General features: G+C 38.9%; 1 protein-coding gene across 2 annotated transcripts in view; it reads left to right on the top strand.

Moving 5' to 3' along the window:
* TRAPPC9 (trafficking protein particle complex 9) overlaps positions 1-15,961 on the top strand; it is a 442,757-nt gene that overhangs the window by 342,611 nt on the left and 84,185 nt on the right. The gene's annotated exons all lie outside the window — the stretch shown is intronic.

Genomic DNA, 15,961 nt, shown 5'->3' on the forward strand with positions numbered 1-15,961 from the left:
TGTGTGCTCCCTCCATAAGGCAAGCTAAAAAAAGCCTTCTTCACCTTTCTCACTTTCTCTGCTTTCTAGAAAATTCCAGCAAACTGTACCAGCCTTAGAAATGCCTTGTTTGCAGGCAAGATTTCTTTAAATGAATGCATCTATGTGTCATTTGATAGAAAAAAAAATCTAAATAACAAACATGTATGTGATGAATTCTATGTGCTTGCCTGAGGAATCAGCATCCTCTTTGATTTTCACTGTGTGTTTTCAATTATTTCTGACTCAGCCTGAGACAGTTTGGGTTGTTCAACCTGGAGAAGGAAAGGCTCTGGGGAGACCTTAGAGTCCAGTGCGTACAGGAGAGGTGGAGAGGGACTTTGGAGAAGGGATGGAGTGACAGGACATGGGGGAATGTTTCCGCAGTGACAGAGGACAGGGTTAGTTGGGATATTGGGAAGAAATTCTTTACCCAGAGGGTGGTGAGGCCCTGGCACAGGCTGCCCAGAGAAGCTGTGGATGCCCCATCCCTGGAAGTGTCCCAGGCCAGGTTGGATGGGGCTTGGAGCACCCTGTGATGGTGGAAGGTGTCCCTGCCCATGGCAGGGGATTGGAATTAAATGATCTTTAAGGTCTCTTCCAAGCCAAAGCATTCTGTGATTCCATGATATGCACGAGAGAAGCAGGAAAGCACTTTCCTACAGGAAACAAAATGATTCCATAAGTGTTTTGTTTGCAGACAAAGAGTATCATGTGTAAGTGTAATGAATCTGTCAGCTACAAGTGATTTCTATGTATATAATGAGAGATCAAAGATATAACCTCCCCAAAATAGACCTCTTTATGTAAAATGATTATAAAGTATTACCACAGGCAAGATAAATAGAGGCTCATCATGGTGATAGAAAGTTGAGTTCAAGCCTTATAAGAAAAGTATTTTGCTATTATTGCTGTTCATGTATTTTAATTATTTATAGGCATACTATCAAGAACAAGAAAGAGTCTCCATATAAAAACAATTTAGGAAGCTGATGTATTTTTCCCTTTCCTTTCTTTAAGGTTTTGACCAGCAAAATGTTTTATTTGGTCTATCTGATAGCAGTTCAACACAGGAAGAAAATGAAAATAATAGGAGAGGTTTGAGTATTTGACTCAAGTGAAAGGAAGCAACAACTTAATTAGTTTATAGCATGGAGCATCATTTCAATTGCTTTTCCTAGGGAAATAAGGTATGAACTTTTGGATTGTGTTTTATGAACAGCTTTACAAATCCCTCGTAAAGTTTCAGTAGGGGTGGAGAAAGCTGATCTTGGAAACATTGTGTAGAAGCAAAGATTTAGTGTTGTTTATAAATGTTTCTAGGGCTAAGTCTAAAAAGAGAAAATAGCTGGTGAAGGTTTTAATTCACCTTGCATCCAACAGAGAAATGTTCAGAAGGAGATGCAGCAGTGAGAGGCACCTCTGCTGGGTCCTGCCCCCCTTCCTCCAACCAGGGACTTGTACAGTGCAGTCATTCTGTCTTTTTTCTTTTCCTCACAGTAGTAATTTAATTATTATTTGGCCAAGCTGCACTTACTGCAGTATCTTTCATACTAATTTAGGCACTTCAGCTCTTGAATGATTAATGTTGACTGTGCTCAGAAATCTCATTGAACCTCTCCAGCCCTGAGATGTGTTGAAGTGTATGAACTGGTTTTGATGTGAAGTCCTCTGTGACAAACAAGAATTACTAATTTGGGCTAATATATGTATTCCATAAGCAGCCAGTGACCTTGCTGTCTTGGCCAGTTTAAGAGTGTGTCTGAGTAAGTGTCTACTGAGTCTCTGGGCTTGCTGCTTTCAAGAGTTTTCTCTCCTCCTGAACATCTTTTTCAAAAGTATCTTTTTTGATATTAATTCCCCCTCACCTACAATGCCTGCTATAGCTCTATTCTGATCACTCTACATTAATTTATACCTGTATTTTAACCTTTTCCATCTTGACAGTATTGGCAAGGCTCACTCCAGTGACATACATGAAACATTTCATTTTAGCTAAACCCAGCTCCATCACTTGCCTCACAGCTCTAACATTTATTAATAAACCCACTGACATCTACCATTACCACTCTATATCTGTCCTTTGATCAATTCCTGTTTATAAATAAAAACCATAATTAATGTTTCATTTCAAGCCCTGTAACTCACAGTGGGGAGAGGGCTTGCTTGGAGTTCAGGCAGGCAGTCAGACGCACCATGTCCTCTCCATTCACTAATTTGTGGAGGCTGATGAAAAATTGCTTTCCACATGAAATTAAATATCCTAGGAGAGAAGATGTTTTGAAAGATGTGTGGCAAGAAATGTTCATACAGTAATTAATATTCAGTGCAGAAGAGAAGTTGGCTGTTAATTTTCACAAGTGTTTTATGATGGCAGGAGTACTTTAATACAGAAAGCACTTCATAGGTACAGAAAATAACTATTATCTGTGAACAACAATAGAAGCTATAGATCAAGCTGTTGATGTAACAATCCCATTTTTAAGATTTAGTGAGGCTTGCTTTTAATTTTAGTCTCTACCAAGCCTTCCTGACATATCACTGCATTGTCTCTCAGTCTGTTACAGTGCTAAACTGAGTGCAGTCTCCCCCCACCAATAAACACACTCCATTATTGTGTTGTCTGTGAGTACAAAACTCAAAAGTAATATTTAGGGAATAAACTTTCATAAAATTTGGTTGTTGTTGGCTCCTCCATTTTTTTCTGTCTTCTCATTGACAGTAGATGTAAAATGAAATAGGAACATAAAATTTGTCCTACCAGCTTTCCTGTGGTTCCTGCTACTCCATTTTCCCAGGCCAGGCTCCTCTGGGTCTTCTGAGCAAAGCTGAACACACCTGGGGTCAAACATCTTTGAAAATACTTGACAAGAGATAAAATAGCTCCAAAGTCCTCCCACAGTCTCACCTGCTTCTCTGAAGGTCAAAGTGTGCATCTCCACCACATGTTCTTTATTAGTTGAAATAATCACCCATTGCTTTGGTAGAGTAAGGAAATTTATAAAGTCTGACTGAGCCATTGGATTTACTTTGGAGAAATAGGTTTGAAAGACTTGTAGGAAATTTCCTTTCTATTTTACTGCATCTAAAATACTAATCAGGTACTTGGTGTCAATGTGGAGTGTTTTCATATGTGTAAAATTTGCATTAGGGGGTTTATTTCTCCTTAAATCAGACACAGTTAACAAATGGCTGCAGGGAAGGCAGAGCACTGAGAGCTGCTCTGTCTGCTTAGACTTGCTTTAATTACAGTGCCCAGCAAATAATTCAGGTCTTAATTTTTAGTGGAGGATACTAATATTGGACTTTATTTCATGGCAAGTCAATTGCCAAGGGGAAGCAAAACTCCACAAAAAATTATAAAGTCTTAAGAAGAGAAGCCATGTTCCAATGAGTATTTGTGCTGCTCTCCCACACACACTCATGTGTTCTACCCTGGGTGAAGACCTTGTCATCAGAATTTGATTTAAGTTATGGTTCTGATCTCCACAGAAGAGGTGAGGTCAAATGATCCTGTGCCTGGTGGGATCCTTTAGGTCATACAGCATCCCAGAAATGAGCTGTGAGTGTGATGGGTTATGTTGTGCATCCCCATCAGACCAGATTTTCTCAGAATGGGGGAAAGACCCTGGCAGAGTAAATGAAAATGAGTTCATTGCTCAGGGAGGAGAATTTGTGGCTGGAAATGTTTAGAAGCCATTGCTGCAAACTGCCATGACTTTGCATGTTTGTCTCCAGATAGATGCTTGCAAGGGCCACAGTTAAAAGATAATCCAGTTCTTCTGACAACTTTATACCTTCTGGATGCTGTGGTGGCTCATCAGTGCTGGTGAAACTGGTCTCTTGCGAACACTGATCCTGGTGCTCTCTTCCATCTCCCCCTCTAAATGCCCTGGAGGAATCCTGTGATGGATGTCTGCTTGTTGGGCTGTGTCTCAGTCACTAAAGCTGGCAGCAGTGAAGGATGGGCACCTCCACAGCTCTGAGAAGACTGGGGTGAAATTTCTGCTCAGTCTCCTGTAAATTTGTCTGAAGTTGCTTGGGGAGGTGCCTTAAGTGTGGGTGAGACTGGATCAGCCCAGCACAACTGGCCAGAAGAGGATATTATTCCATTTGAGTTTTGACTTCCTGCTGTTGTTTTCCTGAGCCTCTGCTGGACAAGAGAGAAAGATGGAAAGAACCAGCCCTACCAAACACTAAAGCTGGGGAGTTCCCATGTGAAAAACTGATCTAACAAGAAGAAAAACTCTATTTTAATCCAAATAAAGATGATTTCTAAAAAGAAACATAGTCATGGGGAAAAACAGGAAAATGCAAGACACAAATTGTTGGTATGATTTGAATGTTCTTCAGCAGAAAAACAAAAAGCAAATTTGGTTTTTAAAATGTTGTGTTGACGAAAACAAGATTTGCCTGTGTTAAAGAAACACTCAGTGGCACATGGGGCTAAATAAGGATTTCTTTTCCTGAATGAGAGCCCAGCCCCTGCCTATGCAAAGTGCTCTGTGAAAGGTGGTACAATCAGGGGGCCTGGAGGTGATGTGTTTGGGTTCACAAAAACATTATCAGTGTCCTGGGGAGAGGGAGACCAATGGGATCCAGCTCTGTGTGTCTGGAGAGTGGATATTAATGTAAAGAATTAAATTTGGAGTTCTATCGGTTTTTGAGACCTGAACTTGTGAGACTCTGAAACAAAACCTGGCCTACTCCAATACCTCTGTGGAAAGCTGACTCCTTTCTTTGTATTTATTTTCAATCTTGAGATCTAGAGATGGGATCTTGAGATCTAGCAATGGGATTTCTACCACTTACTCAGCTGGTGGTTTTGGATGCTCATCTATTCTTTCCAAGATGTTTGCCAGGATCTGAAACAGTACTCAGAGCTGTCCTGTTCTTCCACATACTAAATTGAAGTTATAGCTAAAAATTTCAAAGGTGATCATGAAGATTCTGAAAAAAAAATTAAAAAGAAAGAGTATTTTTAGAACAGCTGCACTGCAGCTTTTCTCTGAAATAGGAGAATGAGGAGACATCAGTATTTTATTTCAAGTAATGAGAGTATCCCTGTTGATGATGGATAAAAGAGCATTTTTTTTTTACTTGGTTAATGGCTGTTATTTTAGCATTCATAAAACACGGAAATATTTGCATTTCTCTTGTAATTTTTGGGCTGAACAGCATTTTACAATTGCCAAATTATGGCAATTTTTTCCCCTGTCCTCTCTTGAGAGAAATAAAACCATATTAGGAAAAGCTGCAGATATTGTGGTTCTTCCTAGCCAAGAGCTAAAGCATCCAGCCTTGTAGCTAGAGGGATGAACTGGTCTGCAAGATGTGGATACAGACCTGTGCTGTAAAACACTTTGAAACCAGCACCATTTCCTATTTTGCAAAGCAGCTTTTAGCCCTGTCCAAGCCTACCCACAGAAATCCCAGCACCACCTGGCAGGTGAGGGGCACATTTTGGAGCAGGACAACAGGGCAGTTGTGAGTCCTGCTATCCAGAGCCCTCTAAATATACCAGGATGATGCTCAGTATGTACCAGGAATGAGGTCGAGTCTTGTCTGTACTCTGGGGAGGTGATATTTGATGAAATTGCATCTGTGCTTCTTCATGTTATTTATATCCAAAGATATTGCCTTCTGATACAATCTCTGTGTTATCTCTGGTACATACAGTCTCCCTCAGGCTTCTTGGGAAAATGAGGCATTTATGATTTCCCTGGAAAATTAGATTTTACCTAAATACATCCACATTGATTACAAAAAGCACTGCAAAAATCCTCACGTTCAGGGTTGCATGAATATTTCCATCCTAATTCCTTGACTGTGACATTAAACCTTTCTGAATTTTTCCTCTGAGAGAATTTTTCCCATCCTCATATCTGCCTGAAGACTAATACATGGCTTTTCAACTTTGAGTAAAACTTGTTCATCTACTTTTGAACAGAATGGAAGACAGAAATAGTATTTTTCTTATTATTAAATAAGCACAAGCAAATAGATCTTGCAGCTCAGGTTATATCTTTGGTTGTATAGAGCACCATCAGCCTCAGCATGAATACATTTAGAGGCTTCAATAATTTATAATTATTTTTAAGGGAACTTTAGGGGATAAATTAACCCTTAAAGGGTTAAACAGAATTTGTAGTATTTGAGTCTGGACCAGAGGACCCCACTGTGGTCCCTTTCAATTTAATCCATTCTGTGATTCTCTGATTCTGTAATGGTTTTTTCTTGCTTTAGATTTTGTGGGTCCTTTAAAGAAAGTTTTCTTATGGCTAAAGAGAAAACACATAGGATTTTAAACTATTATTTCAAAAGTGACTGCACGTGAAAAAAACAAAACAAAACAAACAAAGAAACAACAACAACAAAAAAAACCCCACCAAAACAAAACAAAACCAAAGAAACCCAAAAGACTTTTGGGTAGAAATTTGGCAGTTTAGCAACTGCTTTGTATCAAAAAATGGCACCATATATCCTGTAGGCCACAACATGATCTCAAAGACAGTGGTTTGTCTAAATCCAATCTCTAAACCCAATCTAAACCCAATCTCTAATTCCTGTTGAGACTATTCATCCTCTTTTATCTGTATTAAAGTACCACCTTAGGGGAGCACCAAGAGGGTCCAGGAATTTCTTTTGCTAAGTGCTATAATAATAAATGGCAACAGTTTTGTTGTGGAAAAGAACTGGGGCAGAACTTGGAAAAGAGCTGTCCCTAGCTCAGTGCAGGTGATATTTCCAGCACGAAAAAAACGTTTTGGGTTTGATCACTGGCAGGGTGCTCAGAATTGACAAAATGCTTGGAAGTTGCAGGATTCGTCTGGATTTGTATTGCTTTGCTCTGTAGGAAAGGGGCCAGCCAGGAGATCACTCTGTCTCCACAGAAGGAGGAAAAAGTGTATTTGGCCAGACAAGATGACTGCTACTGAAAAGAAGCATCCATGCCAATTTGCTGCTCCTCATATTTGTTGAAATGCAAGGGAAGGAATTCTTTCTTCACTTGTAAGTCACCAGCAGTGCATGAAGTCATAAAGAGGGGGGTATTTTGAGTTTTGGCAGCTGTGAATGGAGAAGGAAATTGTTTTCCAGATTTATATTATCTGTCATGGTTCCACCTTCCCATTTTTTCCTATTTAGCTCCTGTGAAGAAGGGCAGCCTTTAAAAATTAATAAATGTAGTAATGATAAATGATACAGTGGATGGGAAGAGAGGGGAGATTAGTTAAAAAGGGAGACTTGGCAATCATACAGAAACATCCTTGAGCAAAAATTTAGAATTTTTTATGAAAACCAGACCACTGCATCTGAAACACTTGAAACAGAATATAGAGCCCAAGCAACTGAAAGTTAATTTCAATTTTTAATGATAACATTTCTGAAATTTACTGAGCAAACTTAAGCAAAGCACTTGCCTTTCAACAGCAATATCTGCTTCATCCTCATTATGTATTTGAAAACTTCTCTGTGGCTGCTGAGAGAGAGCTGCAGCAATGCTTGTTGCTGTCCCATCCAATGTCATCAGAGCATCTTTGAGTTTTGTGAAGAAATTCTAACTTACTAAAAAAAATATCATCACCTTCCAATTTCATATGTTAAATTATTTAAAGAACTAAGGGAAAAAAGAGCATTGGAGGTGTATGTTGGTAAAGCTGAGGTATGGTACACCAGCTTCTGTGAAATTCAGTAGATTTGCATGCATAACTAGAAATATGTCTAGCAAAGTGTCTTAGCACAAGTGTTTTCTAGCACTCTGCATATTAAAAGTAGAGCCTGGTTGCAAATTCTTACATGAAAATGATGACCAGGTTAATTGGATAGAGGGGGAAAGTACATAACCACAGAATCACAGGATGGGTGAGGTGTGAAGGGACCAAGTGGGTCACCTGGCTATCTTTTCACTTTATCTTTTCACATTCTCCTTCACACCTCAGGGTTTTCTTTTCCATTGGCTTCAGGAATCCCCTTGAATACAGGTGCACACCTATTCCTTCATGGCGTCCAAAAGAATTCCTTCATGAGAAGCAAACTAAAACCAATTACTGTAAATCTGTCGTTTCATGGAAATAACTAAGCTGGGTGTGCTGATAGTTCGCATGCTCCTCTGTAGTGCTGCTTATGCCAAATTAAATATGCTTTTGGATATCAACTTATCTGGGGTAGTTCTGCCTATTTTGGGCACTTTAGTGGACACAGTATAGAGGTAGTGAACCAGGAGTGTTAGAGATCAAGAATTTGACCCTGCGTGGGAAGCAGTACAGTTTATTCTTTCACTGCAACACTGTGTCGTTTGTGTGCCTGGGCAGAGTTTTACTCCGTAGCTTTTGTCACTATAGAAGTAGGCAAAACCTGCAGATTTTACTTCTTAGATTTAGTGGTTTAGCAGAGCAAAGGGAAAAACTGCCTGAAGCTATTGTATTTGAGTTCCCCCCAGACAAAGGAAGGAATGATGAATCTGACTCCATGTTCTCAGAAGGCTAACTTATTATTTTATGATACTATATTATATTAAAGAATGCTATACTAAACTATACTAAAGAATACAGAAAAGATACTTACAGAAGGTTAAAAAGATAGTAATGAAAACTTGTGACTCTCTCCAGAGCCTGGAGACACAGCCTGGCCCTGATTGGCCAAAGAGTGAAAACAACTCAAGCAGAAATCCAATGAAACAACCACCTGTTGGTAAACAATGTCCAAACACATTCCAAAGGAGCAAAACACAGGAGAAGCAAATCAGATAATCTTTGTTTTCCTTTTTCTCTGAGGCTTCTCAGCTTCCCAGAAGAAAAATCCTGAGTGAAGGGATTTTTCCAGAAAATATGAATGTGACATGAAGCCTGTAATGGAAGCCTTTGCTCATGTGAAGTGCACCAGCTTGTGTTACTTTGGAAACTTGTTCCATTATTGTTAATGGAACCTGTTCTTAAAATCTGTTTTTCCAAATGCTCAACAGATACAAAGCATCACACAATAAGATTTATAATTATAGAGAGATGTCTCTTCTCCTTTTTGTACTTTGCAGTTTATTTGTGCTTTCTCCATTATACAGAAACATATGGAAGAGAATAAATAGAAAAAATCAAGTCATGGGGAAGGCAGAGAGAGATTATGAGACACAGCCAGAAGGAAGAAAGTATTGTTTCCATGTGTGTCACTTCCATCATTACAATCCATCAAGTCAGTTTATAATCTGTCTCCCTGTTTATGAGAGCATCACAGTCTTGGCCAGAAGATGATGGGCTGGAGCACAGGCTCCTGAGCTGACAGCACTGACGAGCTCCCTGCTGGAGCCAGGATGGCCCAGCTGCCTTTTTGGGTCTTGTCCCAGGTGGTGAGAGAGACAGAGCAATGGAGCAGTCTGTGGGCAAGGTGGTTCTTGTGACAATGCACAGGAGGTTTTACTGTGCAGGACATTCCGCAGAGTTCCAGGCTTTCAGTTTTTCTGTCAGAGCAACTCTGCTTTCTCAAGACCTTGCAGAGATTTATAATGAAGGCCAGAGACTGAAAGAAATGGGAGGAGAAGGAAGATGAAGTATTTTTGTAGCCAAGAATTGAAACACCTGCCCAGTACTGAGTTCTCCTGGCAAGGCAGCCCCAGTTAGTACAAGGCTCTGGGAAATTAAAATAGCTCCTCATGGCTAGCCTGGATTTATAGCTCTCCATCAGTTCTGTTTGAGCTCATAAATATCCTTGAAAAACTTTTAAGATGCATACCTTGCATTAAATGCTACAAATAATAAAATATTTCAAATATTTAGAAAAAATTGAGCTTGTTCATTTAATTACTGTGTGTTGCTGAAGGCCAGTGAGAACAGACAGACTTTAGATAGGAAAAGCTGAAGCACAGAAACAAGTTGAATTTTTCAAGTCTCTGGTGCAATAGAGAAACCCTTGTAATATTGATCCCTTGCTTTGTATTAGCTTAAGTGGTAGAAATGCCCCTTCTGAAAATTTATGAAAGTACTTGAGAAATATCAAGACTTAGCTGTAGGATTATTGTTCCCATTGATTATAATTTAAAGTGACTCATCTGCTTTCCTTTCTGTTAAGGCATGGGATATCTTCACTTTGTGTACAGATCCACTTCTCAGATGAAATGTGTACCCTTTGCCTTAATAATAAAGGCAGCACAAAACATTGAGCATTAGCTGCCAAAATAGCTCCTGCTCTGTTGTGTTTAGCACTTGCTTTGTAGAAAATTGTTTCTTTTCACTGTAATTTTGCTGTTACAAAGAGGAAAGGTAGTGGCACATTCTGCCAGAGCAGGGCAGTCCATTAGAAATTTCTCTCTTTGATCAGAGAAAAAGCAAAACTAATTGCGCCTTATCTTGTCACCCAGTGGATTGAGGCACTTCAGGCTGCAGTGGCCTCTGTCCTTTTGAGATGTGGTATGGCCTGATATTGATCCTCTCACTTCTAATTGAGCAAAACTCCTTCGTTAGCAACCTGTAAAATGGAAGTGATAATTGTTGCCTAGCCAGGAGTAGTGTTATGAAGTCTAATTAGGGAATGTTTTGGTGCTCATGGGAAAAAAAAAAGAAAAAAAGAAATACAAACGCTGCATTGATTTTTCTCTTTTAAGACTGTATTAATTCTGCTGTTTTGGAATTGTTCTCAGGGCTTTCATGTCTGAGATGAGCAATCTAAGTGGGCTTTGCAATCCTAAAATACTGTGGGTCTCAACCAATATTAAGTACAAAGGCTTTTTCTCACAAATGTAAAGAAAATAACACTTTAGAGCCCTTCTCTGCCTTTCAATAAGATGTTCTAAAGGGAAACTGTTTTAGATAGAGATGCAAAACAAATCATAGCACTATAATAACAGCCTCATCTTGTTGTATAAGGATGTAGCTTTGCACTTGTGAATTTTCCTGTAAGTTTGCAAGGTATACTCAAGTAAAGGGTGTCCAAGACAGTGTTTCCTGCCTTTCTGAAAAGCTTAGATGATTCTATCTCTGTCCTGTCTTTGTTCTTTCTGGTTTTGGTTTATTTTTCTTTTACAGTTTCTGTCTTTGTCAGTACTTCAGCACTTCTAAGTAAATTAAATTTACCATAGCAGACTTCCAGTAGACTGCATGTACTCTTCTTCCAAGTGGTTTTCTCCTTACAAATATGCTTGGTAAAGTACTGTTACACAAAGTATGGCTAAGATTCACAAAAAAAAAACCCAAAAAACAAAACAAACAAACAAACAAACAAACAAAAACAAAACAAAACAAAACAAACCCCAAAAGTTGTGTGTTGCTGGGAAAACATCTCTGAGCTTGGTTTTCTTGGGGGAGTTTTCTGCTGGTCAGAAGTGTTGTAGCCCCAGCCCTGCTCTGTTTTATGCTGAGCTTTGTTAAAAATATCCTCCTTAAGGAATGCTTTTTCAGACTGTCATGGATTGGGAACAACAAAAAACGCCAACATATTGCCCGTGAAATGGTAGCCCTGATAATATGAATAGTTGAATAGAAGAATCAGTGGAAATGCATTGCTGCCCAGTCTGAGATTGCAGCTCAGAGCCAGGTAAAGGGCTGGCCAGGGGTCTTGGCCTGATTTGGCAGATAATTTCAGCAGACTGTGAAGTGTGTGGTCACTTCATGCAGCAGCATGACTGGGATTTCAGAATTGTGGCTTTAGTTTCTGTTGTGAGTTGTTACCTGTAAGAAAAGGTAAATGAGCCAAGCGACCTCTTTGCCTTCTCTTTGTCCATCATCTTCCCTCACTGCTTGAAGAAATCCATGTGGGATTTGTGGATCTGTTTCTGTTGCTGTAGCCTGAAATCCAGCACAGGATAGTGAGGGAGCACTGCCTGAGGAAAGCCTGGCTTACAAAGCCAGCCTGGTTCCATTTTAGGAAGGGCAGATTTCAGCTGGCAGAGGTGAGATTGCAGCTTTGTGCTCTTCCCACCCTTTTCCACCTTGTGTACCTAAAATAATGCATGGGCTGATTTTTACTTGCTGATGGTCTGATATTTTAACCATGTAATGGCAGAAAACATTTCTTCCACATCTTTACATTTAGGAACAGTTTGACTTTGGGATTTTGTTCACTGCTGTCCATTATTTTGTCTGCTTATGCATTAATGAGTAAGAGTATCATCCCTGTACCTTCTCTTACTGAAATGAAAAATTTACAAGGACATTTTGAAGTTTAGCAAGGTGATTATAGTTTGAATTTAATTGTTAGACAGGCCATAATATAGTTATTATTTAATTAGATAATTACCTTGCATTAACTTCAGAAACCATTAAGGAAAAAGAAGACTGTTTAAATATTTGACCATAATTTTGACAGACTAATCCTTGCCTGAAGCAAGGGCTTCTCTTAGGTGTTCTGTCATCCTAAGATTATGCAAGCTCCTCCTTATTTTAATTTTCCCCTTGATTAATTTTATTTTGTTTATGAATTTGTTATTTGCAGCTGACTCCCCAGGATGCTAATTGCTACTGTAAACTACAGATACTGCTGAGCTAATGAATTCTCAATGTATCAGGAAAAGATATACAATTAAAAAATGAACCAATGATTTGTAATTTTCAATTCTTTCCAAAATATATCATAAAAATACCTTATTCTTTGGTTTTGGTTTGTGGGTTTTTTTTTTTTTTTTTGTTTTTTTTTTTTTTTTTTTTTTTTGTTGTTGTTTTGTTGTTGTTTTGTTTTTTTTTTTTGTTTTGTTTTGGGTTTTTTTTGGTTTTTTTTTTGGTTTTTTTTTTTAATCTAAGAAAGCATCAATCACTTCTCTATTTATATCTATGAAAGATGAGAATAAATCTGGTAAAAGAAGAGGATTTTTTTGGTATTTGCTCCTGTATTTTATATGTTTTATTTTATAGTTATTAAGAGGACAGTATGACCTCACATATTCCAGGAAAAATTTAGACATTATCTAGAGTATAATATTTATGAATTGGGTCATAGACAAAATCACAATCTAAATGAAAGGAAAAGAAAAAAATGGTGACATAAGGCTTACAAATTTTTGCATTTTCTTTTTGCTGCTGACTTTTTCCTACTGAAGAAGAAGTGAGATGATCAGTGGAATGCAGATCAGCTCCAAAAAATACAAGTGAAGGTACCAGGCCTTTCACAGGGAGTTATTCTGCTGGGTAGTGTGATGATCTGGATGAAGATCAGAAAAAGTTTCTGTTGCTACATTGATCTTGCAGACCAAGTCTGACAGCCAGAGAAGTTCCCCCTGCAGAGGTTGGCTTTTGGGGGAGGTCTCTGTGTGGACACCCAGGGGTTGTGAAACTTTCAAATGGCTTGAGGCAAATCAGTTTAATCGCTTGGACTCAAATTTTTTGTCTTATCAAATGTAGGCATGTTTGTGTTTCTCAACTGTTATAAGATCTCATGGGGAGCTCTCCTTCCCTGCCAAATGTCAGAGAAATTTTTATAGTCACTGTTTTTCACTATTTCTAATAGTGAAAATTGGCATCTTCTTTTCAGGATGGATTTTGTCTCCCTTCTCCACCTTTTCCCAAAATACGACTTGTCTTTTATCCCACCCTCAAACAGAGCCTTATCTTCATCCTCTGGGCAATACTGAGATTTTATTTCCTTCTTTCTTGTGGCTGGACAGTGGATTGCTGTGTGGCAGTGAGAGGTGCTCTGTAGTAGCCTTTCCTCTTAAGTTTTCATTAAATACCTTAATTAGAATGTCTCTGCCTTCAGGCTGCCTTTTCTTAATGGAAGAAACTACTGAAGAAACTCCTGCTAATACTTTCTGTGTCAGATTATCTCAAATATTTAGACACACTTGTCTTCAATATTTGACTCTTCTCTTTATGTGAACATTGGAGTTCTCATTGCTCTTTCCAACTCCCTGACAGGAGGTTGTACCAGCTTGGGATCAGCCTCTTCTCCGAGGTGATCAGTGACAGGATGGCCTCAAGCTGCATCAGGGGAGATTCAGGTTGGAAATCAGGAAAAATTTGTTCGCTGAAAGCTTTGTCAGGGTGTGGAAGGTTCTGCCCAGGGAAGTGGTGGTGTCATGATCCCTGGAGGTGTTCAAGGAATGCCTGGAGGTGGCACTCAGTGCTGTGGTTTGGTTGATGTGGTTGTGTTTGGTCAAAAGTTGGACTCAATGATCTTGGAGATCTTTTTCAACCTTAATGATTCTGTGATTCTACTGATTAAAGAAAAGAAAAGAAAAGAAAAGAAAAGAAAAGAAAAGAAAAGAAAAGAAAAGAAAAGAAAAGAAAAGAAAAGAAAAGAAAAGAAAAGAAAAGAAAAGAAAAGAAGAAAAGAAAAGAAAAGAAAAGAAAAGAAAAGAAAAGAAAAGGGTGGTCAGACCAAGTGCAGTGTCCTCCTCCCACCAGGGCCTCTGGCTCATCCCAGTCCTCCTCTTACACCCACACTCTTACTGTGGTAAGATCAACAAGCAAACGGCTGCAGTTAAAACATGGTGTCACTTCTCAACAGGGAACACATAAATCAGCTGTAAAATAGATGATGATCCCTACAGGAGTTGCTTAGATGGCCGTGACTCTCCCTAGTGGGGTTTATAGAGTTTAATAATCAGGGCAACAACAAATTTGCCTGTGGGAGCAGAGAGCCCTGTCGTGGTAGCATCTGTCAACTGCAGGAATTTAATTTACAGCCCCAAAGAGCTGTGCTGGGACACCTTTTATCAGTGAATTGCTGAAGCAGAGGTGCTAATAGCTCATTACACTGCGAACAGGTGGTTCAGGCTCTGGCTGATGTAGCTGGAGAGCCTGCAGGAATGGGATGATTCACCAGGCAGGCACTGCTGGCCGCTTCAGTCTGTGAGGGTTCTGCATGAACCTAAGCAAAATGCTGTTTGTGATGTTTGTCCAGGAGCTAGGGCTGGGCACTGTGTTTTCATGCTGTGTTTGGGCTGAGACTTTGAATTTTCATTGGGAAATATTAGCATGCTGTAATATCCTGAGGATGAAGCAATTACCTTAATAGATGCTTCTGTCTTAATGTGTGGTCTAGAGCCTGCTACTTGCCATCCCTTTCACAGTGTTGCCTTCTCTAAAATGGAATATTAACCACCAGACTCCTGCAGAGTGTTCAAAATAGTGGAAAAGTATTATATTGCATATTAATGCAGCATAATAATGATAGTATTCTAGTATTCAGAAATCAGAGGCTGACTTAGTATGAGCAGAAGGAAAAAGAATAATTATTTAATTATCTTTATTTAATCTTGCAAATGGGAATTCTGTGTGGTTTAACATTCATCTCCCTCCCTCTGGCTTTTTGTTTAACTTGTGTCCAAATAGGCTGATTTTTAGATCCTTGAATGCTGATTCTTCATTTTCCTGATAGCTGGGTTCTTATGGTCCTTCTCCTCTCTGACAGCACACAGTATTTTGAACTTCAGGCCCAATAAAGAAATACGAAGTTTGCCAGTACAGAAATCAAAGCAAACATTAAATCAGGATGTGCCCAGTAACTATTTAACTTGATTAGCATTTTGACTGCATTGGAAACCTGAAAAGTGCTTGATGGATGCAATATAAAGCTTTGCAGTGGCAGCAAAAGATATTACTTGTTTAATGTCAGCACTAAATAATGTAATACTGTTGTCAAATGTCAATTTTCGTTGCTGTTTTCAGTGCAGCTTCATTTCTGGAAAATTAACCCATCACAGTTTCAGAAATTGTTTCAGCTTTTCCTCAAAAAACTAATCTTTAGAGGGAATATTCTGAAGAAGAAAGGCTCCTTCACTCCAGACACCAAGTTTTGAAATTCTTAGATTTTATTTATTAAGGTCAACAGGGAGGGAACAGATTTCAGGCTTTGAAGTTTTAAGTTATAATTTTGAAAATCTTGTGATCTGAGACTGTTCCATGGGAAAGAGCTGCAGCTCTCTGCTTTGCATCATTAATGAAGTATCAGACTTCTCATATAAATAATATCCTGTCTTAATTAGAAAGTATTTAACCAGAAATTTAAATCAGAGCAAATGTAG

The sequence above is a fragment of the Geospiza fortis genome, unplaced genomic scaffold, assembly GCF_000277835.1.
Source record: "Geospiza fortis unplaced genomic scaffold, GeoFor_1.0 scaffold351, whole genome shotgun sequence".
Lineage (NCBI taxonomy): Eukaryota > Metazoa > Chordata > Aves > Passeriformes > Thraupidae > Geospiza > Geospiza fortis.